Raw genomic sequence first — 20,364 nt, forward strand, 5'->3', positions numbered from 1 at the left:
CCTGTAGAGTCACTCTTTGAGAGTTTATATCATGAATGGATCCTCTACTTTGTCAAAAGCTTCTTCTGCATCTGCTGAAATAATCATCTGATTTTTATCCTTTCTCTTGTTGATGTACATATTGCTTTGATTGATTTGCAAATATCAAAATACCCTTGTGTACCTAGAATATATCCCACTTAATCATGGTGAATATTTTTTTAAAGATTTTATTTATTTATTTGACAAAGAGAGAGAAAGAGAGGGAATACAAGCAAGGAGAGTGGGAGAGGAAGAAGCAGGCTTCCTGTTGAGCAGGGAGCGCCATGTGGGGCTTGATCCCAGGACCCTGGGATCATGACCTGAGCCAAAGGCAGATGCTTAATGACTGAGTCTCCCAGGTGCCCTAGATCATGATGAATAATTTTTAATGTGTTGTTGAATGTGGTTTGCTTATTTATGGTTATGGATTTTTGTATCTATATCCATAAGAGAGATGAGATATTCACCACAGTTTTCTCCTCTCTTTCTCACTCTCTGTCTCTTTCTCTTTGGTAGTGTTTTTATGTTTTTTCTATCAGGGTGATAGTAGAATCATAGAATGAATTTGGAAGTTTTCCTTCCTTTTCTATATTTTAGAATAGTTTGAAAAGAATAGGTATTAACTGTCATCTAAATGTATCGTAGAATTCACCTGTGAAGTCATCTGGTCTCGGACATCTGTTTTATTGGGAGTTTTTTGATTACTTGTTCAATTTCATTTGTAGTATTTGGTATGGTAAGGTTATCTATTTCTTTATGGTTCAGTCTTGTAAGGTTGTATATTTCTATTTATCCTATGTTGTCCTATATATTTTCTTATAATTGTTTATAGTAGTCTCTTATGAGCTTTTTAAAAATCTCTTTTTAAAAGATTTTATTTATTTATATGACAGAAAGAAAGAGCAAGAGAGAACAAGCAGGGGGAGAAGCAGAGGGAATTGGAGAAGCAGGCTCCCCACCAAACAGGGAGTCCAATGAAGGGCTCAATCCCAGGACTCTGGGATCATGACCTGAGCTGAAGGCAGATGATTGACCAACTGAGCCACCCAGGAGCCCCTGGGCTTTTACGTTTCTGTGGTAACAGTTTTATCATTTATTTTATTTCTGATTTTATTTATTTGAGATCACCTTTCTTTTTTTCTTGGTGGGTCTAACTAAAGGCTTGTCTACTGTGTTGATATGTTTAAAGAACCAGCTCTTACTTCTGTTGATTGTCTATGTTGACTTTCTAGTTTCTATTTTATTTATTTCTCTTCTGATCTTTGGTATTGTTATCTTTGACCTTTATTTGTTCTTTTCTCTAGTTCCTTAAGATGTAAATTTAAATTATTTATTTGAGGTTTTTCTTGTGTCTTGATGTACCTATTTATTTATTTATTTATTTATTTATGTTTATCACATAAAGAGTAAATATATCCTGTGATATAATAGCTATAAATAAGTAAATAAATATGATAAATATATCATTATTTCCTTTCTTTCTGCTGCATCCCATAAGTTTTGGTAAGTTGTATTTCCTTTTTCATTTGTCTGGTAGTATTATTTTCCAACTTCTCTTTTATTTTTTTTTTAATTAAATCCTTGGTTGCCCAATAGCATGTTGTTAAACCCCACACATTTGTGAATTTTCCAATTTTTCTCTTGCAATTAATTTCTAGCTTTATACCATTGTGACTGGAAAAGATACTTAATATGATTCTAATCATTGTAAACTTTTTAAGATCCTTTTTGTGGCTTAGCATATGATCTAACCTGCAGTGTGTTCCATGTGTATTCTGTGAAGGTGAATGTGTATCTATCTATCTATCTATCTATCTATATTTTTTGGGGGGCATGGAATGTTCTATACTAAATCCATCTGGTTTAACAGGTTACTTATAGCCAATGTTTCATTTATATTTTGTTTGGATAATTTTCACTATTGTTGTAAGTGGGACATTAAAATCCCTTGTAATTGTATTGTTGTCTAGCTCTTCCTACAGGTTTGTTAATATTTGTTTTATATATTTTAGTGCTCCTTTGTTGAGTACGTATATGCTTACAAGTATGTTTTCTTGTTGGATTGACTCCTTCATCCTTATGTAATGCCCTTCTTTGTCTATCCTTACAATTTTTGTTTTAATGTCTGTTTTGTTGAACACCAGTATAGCTACTTCAGCTTTTTTTAAATTTCTATTTGCATGCAGCATCTTTTTCCATCCCTTCATTTTCAGTCTGTATGTGTGAATACATCCAAAGTGTGTTTCTTGTACACAGTGTATAGATTGGTCTTTCTTTAAGTCCATTTAACTACTAATTGTTTTTTAGTAGGAGAATTTAGTACATTTACATTTAGAGTAATTATTGGAAAGTATGTACTTCCTGTCATTTTGTTAACTTCCCTGCTTGTTTTGTACTTCCTCTGTTTCTTTTTTTCTTCCTTTTTTTCTTGTTCTTTTTGGTTTGAGGACTTTCCTTAGTGGTATGCTTAAATTCCTTTTTCATTACCTTTTGTGTATATACTATTGCTTTGTGGTTATCATGAGACTTACATACCTGCATTTACATACTTACATTTGTAAGTCTATTTTATGATGATAACAACTTACATTTGAATGCATACATTTCTATGCCTCTCGATGTTTAATGTTTCTGATGTCATATTTTACATTTTTATAATCTGTATCCCTGAACTAATTATTATAGTTACACCTATTTTTACTACTTTGTATTTTAACTTCTACACCAGCTTTGTAAGTGATTAATTCACTAACTTTACCAGTTTGATTTATAGTTTCATACACACACACACACACACACACACACATTACTATTTAGAATCTTTTCTTCTCAGATTGAAGAAGCCCCTTTAACATATCTCATAAAACAAGTTTAGTAGTGATTAACTCCTTTAGCTTTTGCTTCACTAGTACAATACCTGCTGGATAGAGTATTTTGGTTTGAAGTCTATTTTTTCTTTAACACTTTGAATATATTATATCACTCCCTTCTGGCATACAAATTTTCTGCTGAAAAATCTGCTTGTACTCTTATGGGGATTCCTTTATATGTTATATGTTTTTTTGTTTGTTTTCTCTTGCTTCTTTAAAATTAATTAATTAATTAATTAATTTCTTTATTGCATGAGAGAGAGAGGAGGGGAGGGACAGAGAAGAGAATCTGAAGCCAACTCCACACTAAGAATGTAGACAGATGCATGGCCTGATCTAAACACATTGAGATTACAACCCGAGCAGAAACTCAGAGTAGGACTCTTAACCAATGAGCCCCCAGGCACAACTCTTGCTGAGTTTAGTATGCTCTATTTGTCTTTAATTTTTGACACTTTAATTATAAGGTGTCTTAGTTGTGGATCTTCTTTCATATTATTTGGAACTTTCTGGGCTTCTTGTACATATATGTACATATATGTTTCCTCCACCAGATAAGGGAAGTTTTCAGACATTGTTTTTTCAAATAAGTTCTCTGTTCCTTTCTCTCTATCTCCTTTTTCTGAGACTTCCCTAATGCAAACGTTAATCGGCTTGAGGTTGTCCCATAAACCCCTTAAGCTATCATCATTTTTTTTTTTTTTGCTTTGTTTGGGTGAATCTCTCTGTCTGGTATTTGAATATGGAGATCTATTCTGTTTCTAGTTTGCTATTCAACCCCTCTAGTATATTTTTTAGTACAGTTTTGTGACTTCTGTTTGATACTTTCTTATACATTCTATGTCTTTTTTAAACATTTTGTTTTGTTTTGTTTTTTACTGTTTTAATCCATCCTATTCCCAAGTTTGGTAAACATCTATATGAGCATTACTTTGAACTCTTAATCAGGTAAATTATATATCTTCATTTTATTAAGATTTTTTTCTGAGTTTTTATCTAATTTCATTGGGAACATATTTTTCTGTTTATTTTGCTTGACTCTCTGGGTTGATGTCTATGTATTAGATGAAATAGTTCTTTCCCAGTCTTGAAGGTTTGGTCTTGTCATTAACCCCTGCTCTAGCTCTTGGTTTTCTCTCAAACTTTTGCAATTATCCAAGCAGACTTCTGAAAATTATTATTAATATAGGATGTATTATTTGTTTCAGGGGTTCAAGAAGCCTATTTTATTTTCCATAACTCCCTGTTGTTGAGAGTGTGTCAAAACCTGTTAGTGTCCCAGAGGGAAGGATCACAATCAGCACCTAGATTCAGGTTGATTGGGAGACAGACTCTCAGATGGTGGCCTTAAAAGTATGCAGATATATTGTGATTCCTGGGTGGCTCAGTAAGTTAAGCCTCTGCCTTTGACTCAGGTCATGATCCCGGGGTCCTGGGATTGAGCCCCATATTGGATTCCCTGCTCAGCCAGGAGCCTGTTTCTCCCTCTTCCTCTGCCCCTCCCCTGCTTGTGCTCTCTCTTACTCACTCTCAAATAAACAAATGAAATATTTTAAAAAAAATTAAGTATACAAATATATACAGTCTTGTGAGAAAACTAACATCAGTCCCACTGTCCATCAGAGCCATGAAATCTAGAAGTGTTCTCTGGTGGCAGTTGCAAAATTCATGCTCCAGTGGAGTGCATAAACTCGTTTATTGGAGATACCAGTGAGCTGTAGGAAGACACATGGAGAGCAAAAAGAAGGAGTCCCTCAGTTTACATTCTCTGAGAGCATCTCTGTAGACTCTCATTGTATGCTAAATCTGAAGCCTGAGCCTAATGCTGAAGCTCCAGAATGAGCAATTAAACCTCTTCCATAGAAAACTTTATGTATGCTTCAGTCTGCTGTGTGTGCAGGGCTCTGTGTGTGGTGGCCTGTCCAGAATTGTCTCTACTATTGTTACAGTCCCATGTGACCCAGGAATGTAAGTTCCCTTGGACATTAGAGGCAGGTAGTCAAAGAATATTGCCTGTGCGGCAACCACAAAAATCAAGCACCAAATGTATGTGTAAATTCCTCTATAGGAGATACTGGTGCTCCGGAGCCAGAATTGAAGATGGTATCCATTGACTTGAGTGAGGCATAAAGGGAGTGTAAAAATAGAACCTGTCAAAAAAGGGAAAAGAGTTAAAAAAAAGAAAAAGAAAATTAAAAGAGAAAATGAAAAAAAGAGTATCACAGCAGACCCTGCCCCTCAGACCAAATTAGGAAACAAATATTTCACATAATGTCTAGGCAGTTTTCAAAGGACTGCTTCTGTGCTGGATTCTGAAGAAGGTAAGTCTGGGTAGCAGCCTTTTAAGAGCCATTTATCAGTTGGCCATAGCCTCACAGATCTCATAGGCACGAGCCCCATTAGTTTTCCTAAAAAAAAAAATCTAAATTCATTAGCTCCATATATAACATACTCAGTGATGCACTCATCACATCACGTGCACTCCTTAATGCCCATCACCCAATTACCCCATGCTGTCATCCACCTCCCCTCCTATAGTTAAGAGTCTTTCATAGAAGGGAGTGAAAACTGAATGGGAAGTAACTGGAGAGGTTTTCAAAGCTAAATCTTTGAAGGCACTGTCTCTCCAGTTCATCTTAAAAGTTGGGGTGGCCACTGTGACATATTAACTTTTACTCCAAGGAGAAGCTCCAGGTTTTGAATTTCCTCCCAGTCATGGGTTGCTGCACCAGGGATGGGGTATATGGAAAGATTGTATCTCAGCCCTTCATACCTGCTTTAATTTTTTTTCCTCATTTGCTCAGTGTGAATCAAGTCATGTGCTAGAATTTAGGTAGAAATGTTCCTTATATAGCTGTAGATTTGGTGTGTCTGTGGGACTTGGTGAGTTCAGGATCTTCCTATCTCTCCACTGTGAACTAGAACCTTCAGCTGTAATCTTTTGACCCTAATCGCTACAGATTTTTCATCCACCTTTACAATATTTCCAAACTATGTCTTCCACTTTTCCACTCAGAGTTCCATGTTAGGTAAAACAGATACTCGATTCAGGCTTTTTAGGTAGCCCTTAGACCAGTTAGAACAGGCTAACACAATAATGTACAAATGAGGTTTTGTCTGCTCTCTCTGCAACCAGGAGCCAGGGTGACACACATCTTCAATATCATAGCCGAGTTAGGAGGTGGTAGGGCAAGGATGAATAAAAACACAAGGATGAATCTTTTTAAAAGATTTCATTTCTTTATCTGGCAGAGAAAGAGAGTAAACAGGAGGAGCGGCAGGCAGAGAGATAGGGAGAAGCAGATTCCCCATTGAGTGGGGAGCCTGATATTGGACTCAATCCTAACATCCCAGGATTATAACCTGGGCTGAAAACAGACACTTAAATGACTGAGCCACCAGGCACCCAAATTTTATACAATTTTTAAGTTAGATTTTTCTTGATTCTATGTTTGTTTGGTTGCTATAAACCTTTGACTGTTTTCCATAGTTTTGACTAGGGTAGTTCAGAGTTTCTACTTGTTTTTCAATGTTTCCATGAAAGGATAAGAGTTTGCAGCTGCCCACTCCCTCCTTTTAGTGATTTGACTCCATAATATACAGCATAATAAAATTAATTTATAAATTACTGGCATAAAAATGATGGTTGGATTCCCTACTTTCTCATCACCACCAAAACCTAGTCAACCTATAAATATATTTGAATAAATTCATGCCCCCAGGAAAATAATTGTGCATGATATATTTCTGTATGCCCAGTTTCTATATAGAGTCTGTAACTAAAAGTGTTTAATAAATGCATTTTGAATAAATGAATAGTACTATAAAATCCAACCATTAGTAATAACAGTGATTACATAGAAAAGTGTGAAATTCTGGGAATACAGAATTGCATTGGCAATCAGTTTATAACCATACACTCCTTCACAATTTCCATGGTACCTTCATATTTATTATCTTATCAGAGCTTCATAATTATTCTGTGAGCTAAGAATGATAGGGGCTTTAATCCCCATTTTATAAATCAGGTAGATTAAATGATGTTCTAAATCATCTAACTGTATCTGGCACTGGTAGGAATTTTATCTAGGTCCGCTACACACAAAACCTCTCCTCCTTTCATTTTTATTTCTTTTGAGAATCATTATGGAAGAAAATAATTCCCCTTTTCATTTGCTCCTCCTGAAAGAAGCAAACATTGCTCTTTTGGAAGTTTTGAAGAATACCAACTGCCAACAACTGCAAGAAACAGAATGATTCCCTACTCTAAATCATTTCAGAACAAATGAATATGTGCATATGTGTGAGTGGTAGGACCTGAATTCTTGGAGGGAGAATAGAATTTTATTTACATGTCAGAGCACCAATACCCTAGTTTGAGGCACTTTATACAGGAGCAGAATGAGGCTGTGAGAAGGATTTGGGAGTTCAGCCCAGGCACTGGGAAGATAAGGAAATGAGAGAGCAAAGACATCCATAGGGGCCTTAAGGCTTGCTTTCTTCTTGTCTGATATCCTCTCCTATCTCAACTGAAGAACTGGAGCCTGGGGTGAGGAGAATTGGGTGTAGAAAGATGTAGGAATAAATCTAGGCAACAGTGAAATCCATAGAGGTGAAAGAAAAACAGCACATTGTAAGTTATGAAACACAGAAGCATTAGAGAGGTTCTTGTTGTTTTCCTAAGAGAAAGAAACAGTTCATGCTAAAGTTTGAATGTCTGTCTTTTTTTTTCTTTTTTTAAATTAAATTTATTTATTTATTTTCAGAAAAATAGTATTCATTATTTTTTCACCACACCCAGTGCTCCATGCAATCAGTGCCCTCTAGAGTACCCACCACCTGGAACCCAAACCTCCCACACCACCGCAACTTCAAACCCCTCAGATGGTTTTTCAGAGTCCATAGTCTCTCATGATTCACCTCCCCTTCCAATTTACCCCAACTCCATTCTCTCTAACACCCCTTGTCCTCCATGATATTTGTTATGCTCCACAAATAAGTTAAAACATATGATAGTTGACTCACTCTGCTTGACTAATTTCACTCAGCATAATCTCTTCCAGTCCCGTCCATGTTGCTACAAAACTTGGGTATTCATCCTTTCTGATGGAGGCATAATACTCCATAGTGTATATGGACCACATCTTCCTTAAACATTCGTCCATTGAAGGGCATCTTGGTTCTTTCCATAGTTTAGCGACCGTGGCCATTGCTGCTATAAACATTGGGGTACAGATGGCCCCTCTTTTCACGACATCTGTATCTTTAGGGTAAATACCCAGGAGTGCAATGGCAGGGTCAAAGGGAAGTTCTATTTTTAATTTCTTGAGGATTCTCCACACTGTTCTCCAAAGAAGTTGCACCAACTTGCATTCCCACCAACAGTGTAAGAGGGTTCCCCTTTCTCCACATCCTCTCCAACACATGTTGTTTCCTGTCTTGCTAATTTTGGCCATTCTAACTGGTGTAAGGTGATATCTCAATGTGGTTTTAATTTGAATCTCCCTGAGGGCTAGTGATAATTAACATTTTTTCATGTGTCTGATAGCCATTTGTATGTCTTGATTGGAGAAGTGTCTGTTCATATCTTCTGCCCATTTTTTGAAATATTTACCTGTTTCCTGTGTTGAGTTTGAGGAGTCCATTATAGATCCTGGATATCAACCTTTTGTCTGTAATGTCATTTGCAATTATCTTCTCCCATTCCATGGGTTGCCTCTTTGTTTTTTTGACTGTTTCCTTTGCTGTGCAGAAGCTTTTGATTTTGATGAAGTCCCAAAATTTCATCTTCGCTTTTGTTTCCTTTCGCTTTGGAAACATATCTTGAAAGAAGTTGCTGTGGCTGATATCGAAGAGATTACTGCCGATGTTCTCCTCTAGGGTTCTGATGGATTCCTGTCTCACGTTGAGGTCCTTTATGCATTTTGAGTTTACCTTTGTGTACGGTGTAAGAGAATGGTTGAGTTTCATTCTTCTACTTATAGCTGCCCAGTTTTCCCAGCACCATTTATTGAAGAGACTGTCTTTTTTCCACTGTATATTTTATCCTGTTTTGTTGAAGATTAATTGACCATAGAGTTGAGGGTCCATATCTGGGCTCTCTACACTGTTCCACTGGTCTATGTGTCTGTTTCTATGCCAGTACCATGCTGTCTTGGTGATCACAGCTTTGTAATAAAGCTTGAAATCAGGTAACGTGATGCCCCAGCTTTATTTTTGTTTTTCAACATTTCCTTAGCGATTCGGGGTCTCTTCTGATTCCATACAAATTTTTGGATTATTTGCTCCAGTTCTTTGAAGAATACCGGTGGAATTTTGATCGGAATGGCATTAAAAGTACAGATTATTCTAGGCAGTATAGACATTTTAACAATGTTTATTGTTCCGACTCAAGAGCATGGAATGGTCTTCTATCTTTTTGTGTCTTCAATTTCTTTCAGGAGTGTTCTGTAGTTCCTCAAGTACAGATCCTTTACCTCTTTGGTTAGGTTTATTCCCAGGTATCTTATGGTTCTTGGTGCTATAGTAAATGGAATCGATTTTCTATTTTCCCTTTCTGTATTTTCATTGTTAGTGTATAAGAAAGCCACTGATTTCTGCACATTGACTTTGTATCCTGCCACATTGCTGAATTGCTGTATGAGTTCTAGTAGTTTGGGGGTGGAGTCTTTTGGGTTTTCCATATAAAGAATCATGTCATCTGTGAAGAGAGAGAGTTTGACTTCTTCATTGCCAATTTGGATACCTTTTATTTCTCTTTGTTGTCTGATTGCTGTTGCTAGGATTTCTAATACTATGTTGAACAAGAGTTGTGAAAGTGAGCATCCTTGTCTTGTTCCTGATCTTAATGGGAAGGCTACAAGCTTTTTCGCATTGAGGATGATATTTGCTGTGATTCTTTCATAGATAGATTTGATGAGGTTCAGGAATGTTCCCTACATCCCTATACTTTGATCAGGAATGGATGCTGGATTTTGTCAAATGCTTTTTCTGCATCAATTGAGAGGATCATGTGGTTCTTCTCTCTTCTCATATTAATTTGTTGTATCACATTGATTGATTTGCGAATGTTGAACCATCCTTGTAGCCCAGGGATGAATCCCACCTGGTCAGGGTAGATAATCTTTTTTAATGTGCTGTTGGATCCTGTTGGCTAGGATCTTGTTGAGAATCTTAGCGTCCATATTCATCAGTTATATTGGTCTGAAATTCTCCTTTTTGGTAGGGTCTTTACCTGGTTTGGGGATCAGGGTAATGCTGACTTCATAGAAAGAGTCTGGAAGTTTTCCTTCTGCTTCAATTTTTTTGAAACAGCTTCAGGAGAATAGGTATTATTTCTTCTTTGAAAGTTTGGTAAAATTCCCTAGGGAATCCGTCAGGTCCTGGGCTCTTTTTTGGGGAGGTTTTTGATCACTGCTTCAATCTTGTTACTAGATATTGGTCTATTCAGGTTGTCGATTTCTTCCTGGTTCAATTTTGATAGTTTATAGTTTTCCAGGAATGCATCCATTTCATCTAGGTTGCTAAGCTTATTGGCATATAACTGTTGATAATAACTTCTGATGATTGTTTCTAATTCCTTGGTGTTCATTGTGATCTCTCCCTTTTCATTCATAATTTTTTTTTAATTTTTAATTTTTTATAAACATATATTTTTATCCCCAGGGGTACAGGTCTGTGAATCACCAGGTTTACACACTTCACAGCACTCACCAAAGCACATACCCTCCCCAATGTCCATAATTTTACCCCCTTCTCCCAAACCCCCTCCCCCCAGCAACCCTCAGTTTGTTTTGTGAGATTAAGAGTCACTTATGGTTTGTCTCCCTCCCAATCCCATCTTGTTTCATTGATTCTTCTCCGACCCACTTAAGCCCCCATGTTGCATCACCACTTCCTCATATCAGGGAGATCATATGATAGTTGTCTTTCTCTGCTTGACTTATTTTGCTAAGCATGATACACTCTAGTTCCATCCATGTTGTGGCAAATGGCAAGATTTCATTTCTTTTGATGGCTGCATAGTATTCCATTGTGTATATATACCACATCTTCTTGATCCATTCATCTGTTGATGGACATCTAGATTCTTTCCATAGTTTGGCTATTGTGGACATTGCTGCTATAAACATTCGGGTGCACGTGCCCCTTTGGATCACTACGTTTGTATCTTTAGGGTAAATACCCAATAGTGCAATTGCTGGGTCATAGGGCAGTTCTATTTTCAACATTTTGAGGAACCTCCATGCTGTTTTCCAGAGTGGCTGCACCAGCTTGCATTCCCACCAACAGTGTAGGAGGGGTCCCCTTTCTCCGCATCCTCGCCAGCATCTGTCATTTCCTGACTTGTTGATTTTAGCCATTCTGACTGGTGTGAGGTGATATCGCACTGTGGTTTTGATTTGTATTTCCCTGATGCCGAGTGATATGGAGCACTTTTTCATGTGTCTGTTGGCCATCTGGATGTCTTCTTTGCAGAAATGTCTGTTCATGTCCTCTGCCCATTTCTTGATTGGATTATTTGTTCTTTGGGTGTTGAGTTTGCTAAGTTCTTTATAGATTCTGGACACTAGTCCTTTATCTGATATGTCGTTTGCAAATATCTTCTCCCATTCTGTCAGTTGTGTTTTGATTTTGTTAACTGTTTCCTTTGCTGTGCAAAAGCTTTTGATCTTGATGAAATCCCAATAGTTTATTTTTGCCCTTGCTTCCCTTGCCTTTTGCGTTGTTCCTAGGAAGATGTTGCTGTGGCTGAGGTCGAAGAGGTTGCTGCCTGTGTTCTCCTCAAGGATTTTGATGGATTCCTTTCGCACATTGAGGTCCTTCATCCATTTTGAGTCTATTTTCGTGTGTGGTGTAAGGAAATGGTCCAATTTCATTTTTCTGCATGTGGCTGTCCAATTTTCCCAGCACCATTTATTGAACAGGCTGTCTTTTTTCCATTGGACATTCTTTCCTGCTTTGTCAAAGATTAGTTGACCATAGAGTTGATGGTCTATTTCTCGGCTCTCTATTTTGTTCCATTGATCTATGGGTCTGTTTTTGTGCCAGTACCATGCTGTCTTGATGATGACAGCTTTGTAATAAGGCTTGAAGTCCGGGATTGTGATGCCACCAACGTTGGCTTTCTTTTTCAATATCCCTTTGGCTATTCGAGGTCTTTTCTGGTTCCATATAAATTTTAGAATTATTTGTTCCATTTCTTTGAAAAAGATGGATGGTACTTTGATAGGAATTGCATTAAATGCGTAGATTGCTTTAGGTAGCATAGACATTTTCACAATAGTTATTCTTCCAATCCAGGAGCATGGAACATTTTTCCATTTCTTTGTGTCTTCCTCAATTTCTTTCATGAGTACTTTATACTTTTCTGAGTATAGATTCTGTGTCTCTTTGGTTAGGTTTATTCCTAGGTATCTTACGGTTTTGGGTGCAATTGTAAATGGGATTGACTCCTTAATTTCTCTTTCTTCTGTCTTGCTGTTGGTGTAGAGAAATGCAACTGATTTCTTCATTCATAATTTTATGAGTTTGGGATTTCTCTCTTTTCTTTTGGATTAGTGTGGCCAATGGTTTATCAATCTTATTGATTCTTTCAAAAAACCAGCTTCTAGTTTCATTGATACGTTCTACTGTATCTCTGGTTTCTACCTCATGGATCTCAGCTCTAATCTTGATGATTTCCCTTCTGATGTGTGGAGTTGGTTTGATTTGTTGTTGATTCTCCAGTTCTTTAAGGTGTAGAGACAGCTGCTGTGTTCTGGAATTTTCAATTTTTTTGAGGGAGGCTTGGACGGCTATGTATTTCCCCCTTAGGACCACCTTTGCTGTATCCCATAGGTTTTGGATCAAAGTGTCTTCATTGTCATTGGTTTACATGAATTGTTTCAGTTCTTCCTTAATCTCCTGGTTGATCCAAGCATTCTTAAGCAAGGTGGTCTTTAGCTTCCAGGTATTTGAGTTCCTTCTGAACTTTTCCTTGTGATTGAGCTCCAGTTTCAAAGCATTGTGATCTGAGAATGTGCAGGGAATAATCTCATCTTTTGGTATCGACTGAGTCCTGATTTGTGACCCAGTATGTGGTCTATTGTGGAGAAGGTTCCATGTGCACTTGAGAAGAATGAGTATTCTGTTGTTTTAGGGTGGAATGTTCTGTATATATCTATGAGGTCCATCTGGTCCAATGTGTCATTCAATACTCTTGTTTCTTTATTGATTTTCTGCCTTGATGATCTGTCTATTTCTGAGAGAGGTGTGTTAAGATCTCCTACTATTAATGTATTCATATCCATATGACTCTTTATCTTGATTAACAGTTTCCTTATGTAATTGGCTCCTCCCATATTGGGGACATAGATATTTATAATTGTTAGATCATCTTGGTGGATAGTCCTTTTAAGAATTATGTAGTGTTTGGAAGTGGAGGTGAACCATGAGAAACAATGGACTCTGAAAAAGAATCTGAGGGTTTTGAAGGGGCAAGGGGTGGGAGGTCGGGGTACCTAGTTGTGGGTATTATGGAGGGCACAGATTGCTTGGAGCACTGTGTGGTGCAAAAATAATCAATACTGTTATGCTGAAAATAAATAAAAAATAAATTTAAATAAATCAATTAAATTGGGGCACCTGGGTGGCTCAGTGGGTTAAAGCCTCTGCCTTAGGCTCAGGTCGTGATCTCAGGGTCCTGGGATTCAGCCCCACATCAGTCTCTCTGCTTGACAGGGTGCCTTCTTCCCTCTGCACCCCCACCCCTCCTGCTTCTCTGCCTACTTGTGATCTCTGTATGTCAAATAAATAAATATAATCCTTTAAAAATCAATTAAATTGTACTTCATAGAAAATAGAAAATTGTACTTCAAAGAAAGCAAAACAAAACAAAAATAATTATGTAGTGTCCTTCTGTATCTCTGTCTACAGTCTTTAGTTTAAACTCTAATTTATCTGATATGAGAATCATATCCTTCTTTTGAGGCCCATTGGCATGAGAGATGCTTCTCCATCCCTTCACTTTCTGTCTGGGTGTATCTTTAGGTTCAAAATGGGTCTCTTGTAGGCAACATATGGATAGGTCCTGTCGTTTTATTCAATCTGCAACCCTGTGCCATTTTATGGACACATTTAGGCCATTCACATTGAGACTGATTATTGATAGATATGTTTTTATTGACATCGAGTTACCTTTGAAGTTTTTCTTTCTGCAGACTGTCTCTATATTTATTTTCAATGCTATTCTTAGGATTTTTCCTCTTTTATAGAACCCCCTTAATATTTCCTGCAGTGTAGGCTTGGTGGTTGCATTGTCTTTTAAGCCTTGCGATCTTGGAAACTCTTTATCTCTCCATCCACTTGAATGTCAGTCTTGCTGGACAAAGTATTCTTGGCTGCATGTTCTTCTCATTTAGTGTCCTGAATATATCTTGCCAGTCCTTTATGGCTTGCCAGGTCTCTGTGGACAGGTCTGACGTTATTCTGATGGGCTTTCCTCTGTAAGTAAGGAGCCTCTTTGTCCTAGCGGCTTTCAAGAGATTATATCTACAATAATGATTCTTCAATTTGACTATCAGGTGCCTTGATGTTTTTCTGGAATCTGTAATCTTGGGTGGAGACCATTCGGCCTCTAGTACATGAATGCTGGTTCCATTCACAAGATTGGGAAAATTTTCATGAAGAACTTGTTCCACTATATCTTCTAGACTTCTTTCTTTCTCCTCCCCTTCAGGGATTCCAATAATTCTTTTTTTTTCATTTATTTATTTTCCGCATAACAGTATCATTATTTTTTCACCACACCCAGTGCTCCTGAAAGACCCTCGATCTGCACCCAAGAAGCAGACACCAAGCCTCCACTGGATGCAAGTTACAAGAGGTTTATTGGTTACACAGGTGCCTGCGGACGCATCAGCCTTTGTGGGCTGAGTGCGCCGGGATAGATTGGGGAGCAGATTATATAGGGCAAGGGTTGGGGTGGCGGGAAGCGAGCTTACAGAAGCAGATGCTTGGTTACAGGGATCTGATTGGTTAACTTAAATCAACCATTGTCAGGCACTGGGTTTAAGGCAAGGACACAACGGTTTGTTCTGGTGGGCCTTGGCTCAGCACTCTGGAAAGTCCCAGGTACACTCTATTCCTCATTTGTCTTTTCTTTTGACAGACCGGGTGATCACAGACAATAGACATCCTGGTATGTGTTGCCATCTGGCTATGGGAACAATCAAGCCTTCAGCAAGGGGATAGGGGGTGCTTTGGGGACATCAGGTTACTTAAACAAGCCTTTAGCAAAGGGATAGGGGTCTTTCACTCCATGCAATCCGTGCCCTCTATAATACCCACCACCTGGTACCCTGACCTCCCATCTCCCGCCACTTCAAACACCTCAGATTGTTTTTCAGAGTCCATAGTCTCTCATGATTCACCTCCCCTTCCAATTTCCCCCAACCCCCTTCTCTCTAACTCCCCATGTCCAATAATTCTGACATTGCAACATTTCATGGCATCATTTATTTCCCTGATTCTGTTTTCATGGCTTCTAAGCTGTTTGTTCCAGGCCTCCTCCTGATCCTTTCTCTCTATCTGTTTACCCTCCAGATCACTAATTCTATCTTCTGTCTCAGTTACCCTAGCTTTGAGAGAATTTAGATTAGATTGGAACTCATTGGGAGCATTGTGAACCTCCACCCTGGTAGCTTTAAGCTCCGCCCTAATATTGTGAACATCATCTCTGGTCGCTTTCAGCTTGGCCCTAATCAATTCCGTTTGGTCATCCATGGCTTTCTCCAACCTAGCTATTGCCTGGATAATTGTTAGCCTGAATTCTCTTTCTGACATATTGTCTATGTTGATAGCTGTTAGCTCTGTTGCAAAAGGTCCATCGTCTGGACCTTCTTTTTTCTTCTGTTGGGCATTCCTCCTCCTAGTCATTTGGTGAGAGATGAATGATCAGATGTAGCTGGATGTATCGACCATGTGCAGTTAATGTGCACCCTGGAACACTTCTGAGCAATCAGGATACCCCACCCAAATGAGAGAAAAAAGAAAAGAAAAAGAAAAAAAAACACAGAGAGAGAGAGAGAGAGAGAGAGAGAGAGAGAGAAAAGAAAGGGAAGAGAAAAGAGGAGGTTCCAAAAACAGACAAACAAAAAGACTGACAAAAGTATATGACAAGAGAAAAAAATATATATATATATATAAACAAATAAAGGAAGAACCTCATCAAAAAGAACCCCAATTGTAAGATTTATATACTATCAGGACAAACACAAAAAACACAGAAACACTGGTGGAAGAAAACGATGGGAGAGTAGTTATATATTCTTAGTGTGGGCGAGGAAGATTATTTTGATTCTTCCTGGATGTATCTTGATATCTTTGTTAAATAACTCAACTTTCCTAAGATAAAGGGGGATTAAAAATTGGTTTACCTATAAGGGTAGTATTGATTGGGGAAAGGAGATTACCTTGAAGTTTAACTCTATATGAATATTAGAAAATAAAAATAAAAAAGGAATAAACTAAACTAAAATAAAATAAAAAAAGAAATTTTAAAAATAGAAATGCAAAAGAAAAACACAGGTTTATGTATCAAAAAGTTCAGGTTAGAAGGGTATTATGGAATTTGATGTACTGGAGAGCTTACATGATGATAAATAGGTTAAAAAATTATCTATATAAAAAATTGAGCCAGAATAGTGGGAACAAATTAAAAATAAAAGTTGTCCTATGAAGTAGTGGTGGTTTTTCTCTTGTAGTCTTTTTTTTTTCTTTCCTGGTTGGTTTTCTGGGGGGACGGGCCTGCCACGTGGGTTTTCAGTCAATTATGTTCTCTGAGTTAAGTCTGCCTGTCCCCTCAAGGGGGTGGACTCTGAGGAAACCAGTTTTATCAGGCTTTTATTCTCTGGATGTTTTTACATTTGTTCATTTTTTTTTTCCTCTCGCCTTAACCGCTTTTGATGGTTTTGTAGGTTTAGAGGAAAGCAAACTGCACCCTGACCTCCCTCTCAGAGAGAAGCCTCAGTCTGTTCTTCTGTGGGTGTTGCAGAGCCCATATAAATTCCCCCTTGGCCACTGGCGGAGCAGGTTCCGAGTCGCAGTCCCTGAGGACGCAGGTTCTTCTGCTTGTATCCAAAACCATGGCAGCGGTGGCTGTCTGGGCAGCTCTAGACCACCAGAGAGGTTCCAAGCAGTGATCACACACAGATTTTCCCGCTGGCCTGGCCTGGGAGTGCCTGGTGTTTCTGGGTCTAAGAGCACTGGGCTTGCATGCACCTCTCTCAGGGGAGGCTGCAAGTCATGCGCAAGTCACAGGCTCTGAAAGTGGGATGCAGGTCTGAAAGCACCAGGCTGGGCCTTCACACACCTCTCTCAGGGGAGAGTTTGGGGTGTGCATCTTGGGCTCTGAAACAATGGCACGGATCTAAGAGCGCCGGGTGGGCCTTTATGCACCTCTCTCAGGGGAGGGGGAGGGGCGCGCGTTTCTCAGGCTCTGTAGCAGGGCTCATGTGTTCTGCCATCTGGTGTGGCTCCCAGCCCCTCACAGGAGCCAGACCCCATGCAATCTCGGAGGCGCTGGCGGCTCAGGGACCAAGAACTGGTTTCTCCACCGCACTCTCTCTGGCTCAGCACCAGGGGAGGCTGTCCTGGGACTGGGGACTTAAGCCCCTGTCCCTTGCCACCCCGATTCCCACAATCCACACACACACACCCCCCCGTGACCCTTTGCTCTTTGGAGTGCTTTCAACCAGTCTCCAAGTTAATGCTGGTCCCCAGATGCAGGGCACTCTCATATTAGGGGTATTACTTTCCAACCTGTTGCCTCTAGTGGCTCCCTCCCCCTTTTGTTTACCTCCCGATATTAGTCCAATGGTCCCACTCTGCTTTACCTGCCCACTGGTGTCTTCTGCCCCTGTAGAGATCCAGACGTGTATAATTCTGATCTCAGGCTGATTTCATTGGTGATCAGAGTTCTTTGGTAGGTAATCAGCTCACTTTAGGGTACAGGTTGAAAAGGCACCTCCCCCTACTTCCCTGCCATCTTGTCTGGTCCCTAAAAAACTTTTTGTTTAAAATTTTGGTTAGTTAACATACAGTGTAATATTATATTCTGGCATACAATATAGTGATTCAGGACTTCCATGCAACATCTGGTGCTCATTAAAAGTGCACTCCCTAATCTTATCACCTATTTAACCTATCCCCCCTGCCCACTTTCCCTTCAGTAACCCTCAGTTTGTTCTCTATAGTTAGAGTCTATTTCCTGGTTTCTCTCTTTCTCCTTGTTCATATGTGTTGTTTCTTAAATTTCACATATTATAGAAATCATATGGTATTTGTCTTTCTCTGATTGACTTATTGTAGCTTAGCATAACATTCTCTAGCTACATTCATGTCATGGCAAATGGCAAAATTTCATTCTTTTTTATGGCTGAGTAATATTCTACTATATACCACATTTCCTTTATTCATTCACCATTCAAGGGACATTTTGGCTCCTTCCATAATTTGGCTATTGTAGATAATACTGCTGTAAATATTTAGATGTATTTATCCATTTGAATTAGTATTTTTTTTTAATTTTTTATTTTTTATAAACATATATTTTTATCCCCAGGGGTACAGGTCTGTGAATCACCAGGTTTACACACTTCACAGCACTCACCAAATCACATACCCTCCCCAATGTCCATAATCCCACCCCCTTCTCCCAAACCCCCTCCCCCCAGCAACCCTCAGTTTGTTTTGTGAGATTAAGAGTCACTAATGGTTTGTCTCCCTCCCAATCCCATCTTGTTTCATTTATTCTTCTTATACCCACTTAAGCCTCCATGTTGCATCACCACTTCCTCATATCAGGGAGATCATATGATAGTTGTCTTTCTCTGCTTGACTTATTTCGCTAAGCATGATACGCTCTAGTTCCATCCATGTTGTTGCAAATGGCAAGATTTCATTTCTCGTTTTTGATGGCTGCATAGTATTCCATTGTGTATATATACCACATCTTCTTGATCCATTCATCTGTTGATGGACATCTAGGTTCTTTCCATAGTTTTGGCTATTGTGGACATTGCTGCTATAAACATTCGGGTGCATGTGTCCCTTTGGATCACTACGTTTTGTATCTTTAGGGTAAATACCCAATAGTGCAATTGCTGGGGTCATAGGGCAGTTCTATTTTTCAACATTTTTGAGGAACCTCCATGCTGTTTTCCAGAGTGGCTGCACCAGCTTGCATTCCCACCAACAGTGTAGGAGGGTTCCCCTTTCTCCGCATCCTCGCCAGCATCTGTCATTTCCTGACTTGTTTGATTTTAAGCCATTCTGACTGGTGTGAGGTGATATCGCATTGTGGTTTTGATTTGTATTTTCCCTGATGCCGAGTGATATGGAGCACTTTTTCATGTGTCTGTTGGCCATCTGGATGTCTTCTTTGCAGAAATGTCTGTTCATGTCGTCTTCTGCCCATTTCTTGATTGGATTATTTGTTCTTTGGGTGTTGAGTTTACTAAGTTCTTTATAGATTCTGGACACTAGTCCTTTATCTGATATGTCGTTTGCAAATATCTTCTCCCATTCTGTCAGTTGTCTTTTGATTTTGTTAACTGTTTCCTTTGCTGTGCAAAAGCTTTTGATCTTGATGAAATCCCAGTAGTTTTTTTTTTTTCCCTTGCTTCCCTTGCCTTTTGCGTTGTTCCTAGGAAGATGTTTTGCTGCGGCAGAGGTCGAAGAGGTTGCTGCCCGTGTTCTCCTCAAGGATTTTTGATGGATTCCTTTCGTACATTGAGGTCCTTCATCCATTTTGAGTCTATTTTTGTGTGTGTGGTGTAAGGAAATGGTCCAATTTCATTTTTCTGCATGTGGCTGTCCAATTTTCCCAGCACCATTTATTGAAAAGGCTGTCTTTTTTCCATTGGACATTCTTTCCTGCTTTGTCGAAGATTAGTTGACCATAGATTTGAGGGTCTATTTCTGGGCTCTCTATTCTGTTCCATTGGTCTATGTGTCTGTTTTTGTGCCAGTACCATGCTGTCTTGATGATGACAGCTTTGTAATAGAGCTTGAAGTCCGGAATTGTGATGCCACCAACGTTGGCTTTCTTTTTCAATATCCCTTTGGCTATTCGAGGTCTTTTCTGGTTCCATATAAATTTTAGAATTATTTGTTCCATTTCTTTGAAAAAGATGGATGGTACTTTGATAGGAATTGCATTAAATGTGTAGATTGCTTTAGGTAGCATAGACATATTCACAATATTTATTCTTCCAATCCAGGAGCATGGAACATTTTTCCATTTCTTTGTGTCTTCCTCAATTTCTTTCATGAGTACTTTATAGTTTTCTGAGTATAGATTCTGTGTCTCTTTGGTTAGGTTTATTCCTAGGTATCTTATGGTTTTTGGATGCAATTGTAAATGGGATTGACTCCTTAATATCTCTTTCTTCTGTCTTGCTGTTGGTGTAGAGAAATGCAACTGATTTCT

General features: G+C 38.7%; 1 protein-coding gene across 1 annotated transcript in view; it reads left to right on the forward strand.

The window, feature by feature from the left end:
• ZC3H12B (zinc finger CCCH-type containing 12B) overlaps nt 1-20,364 on the forward strand; it is a 197,094-nt gene that overhangs the window by 20,998 nt on the left and 155,732 nt on the right. The gene's annotated exons all lie outside the window — the stretch shown is intronic.

Source organism: Mustela putorius, unplaced genomic scaffold (genome assembly GCF_011764305.1).
Source record: "Mustela putorius furo isolate JIRA1106 unplaced genomic scaffold, ASM1176430v1.1 tig00000250_pilon_pilon_pilon, whole genome shotgun sequence".
Lineage (NCBI taxonomy): Eukaryota > Metazoa > Chordata > Mammalia > Carnivora > Mustelidae > Mustela > Mustela putorius.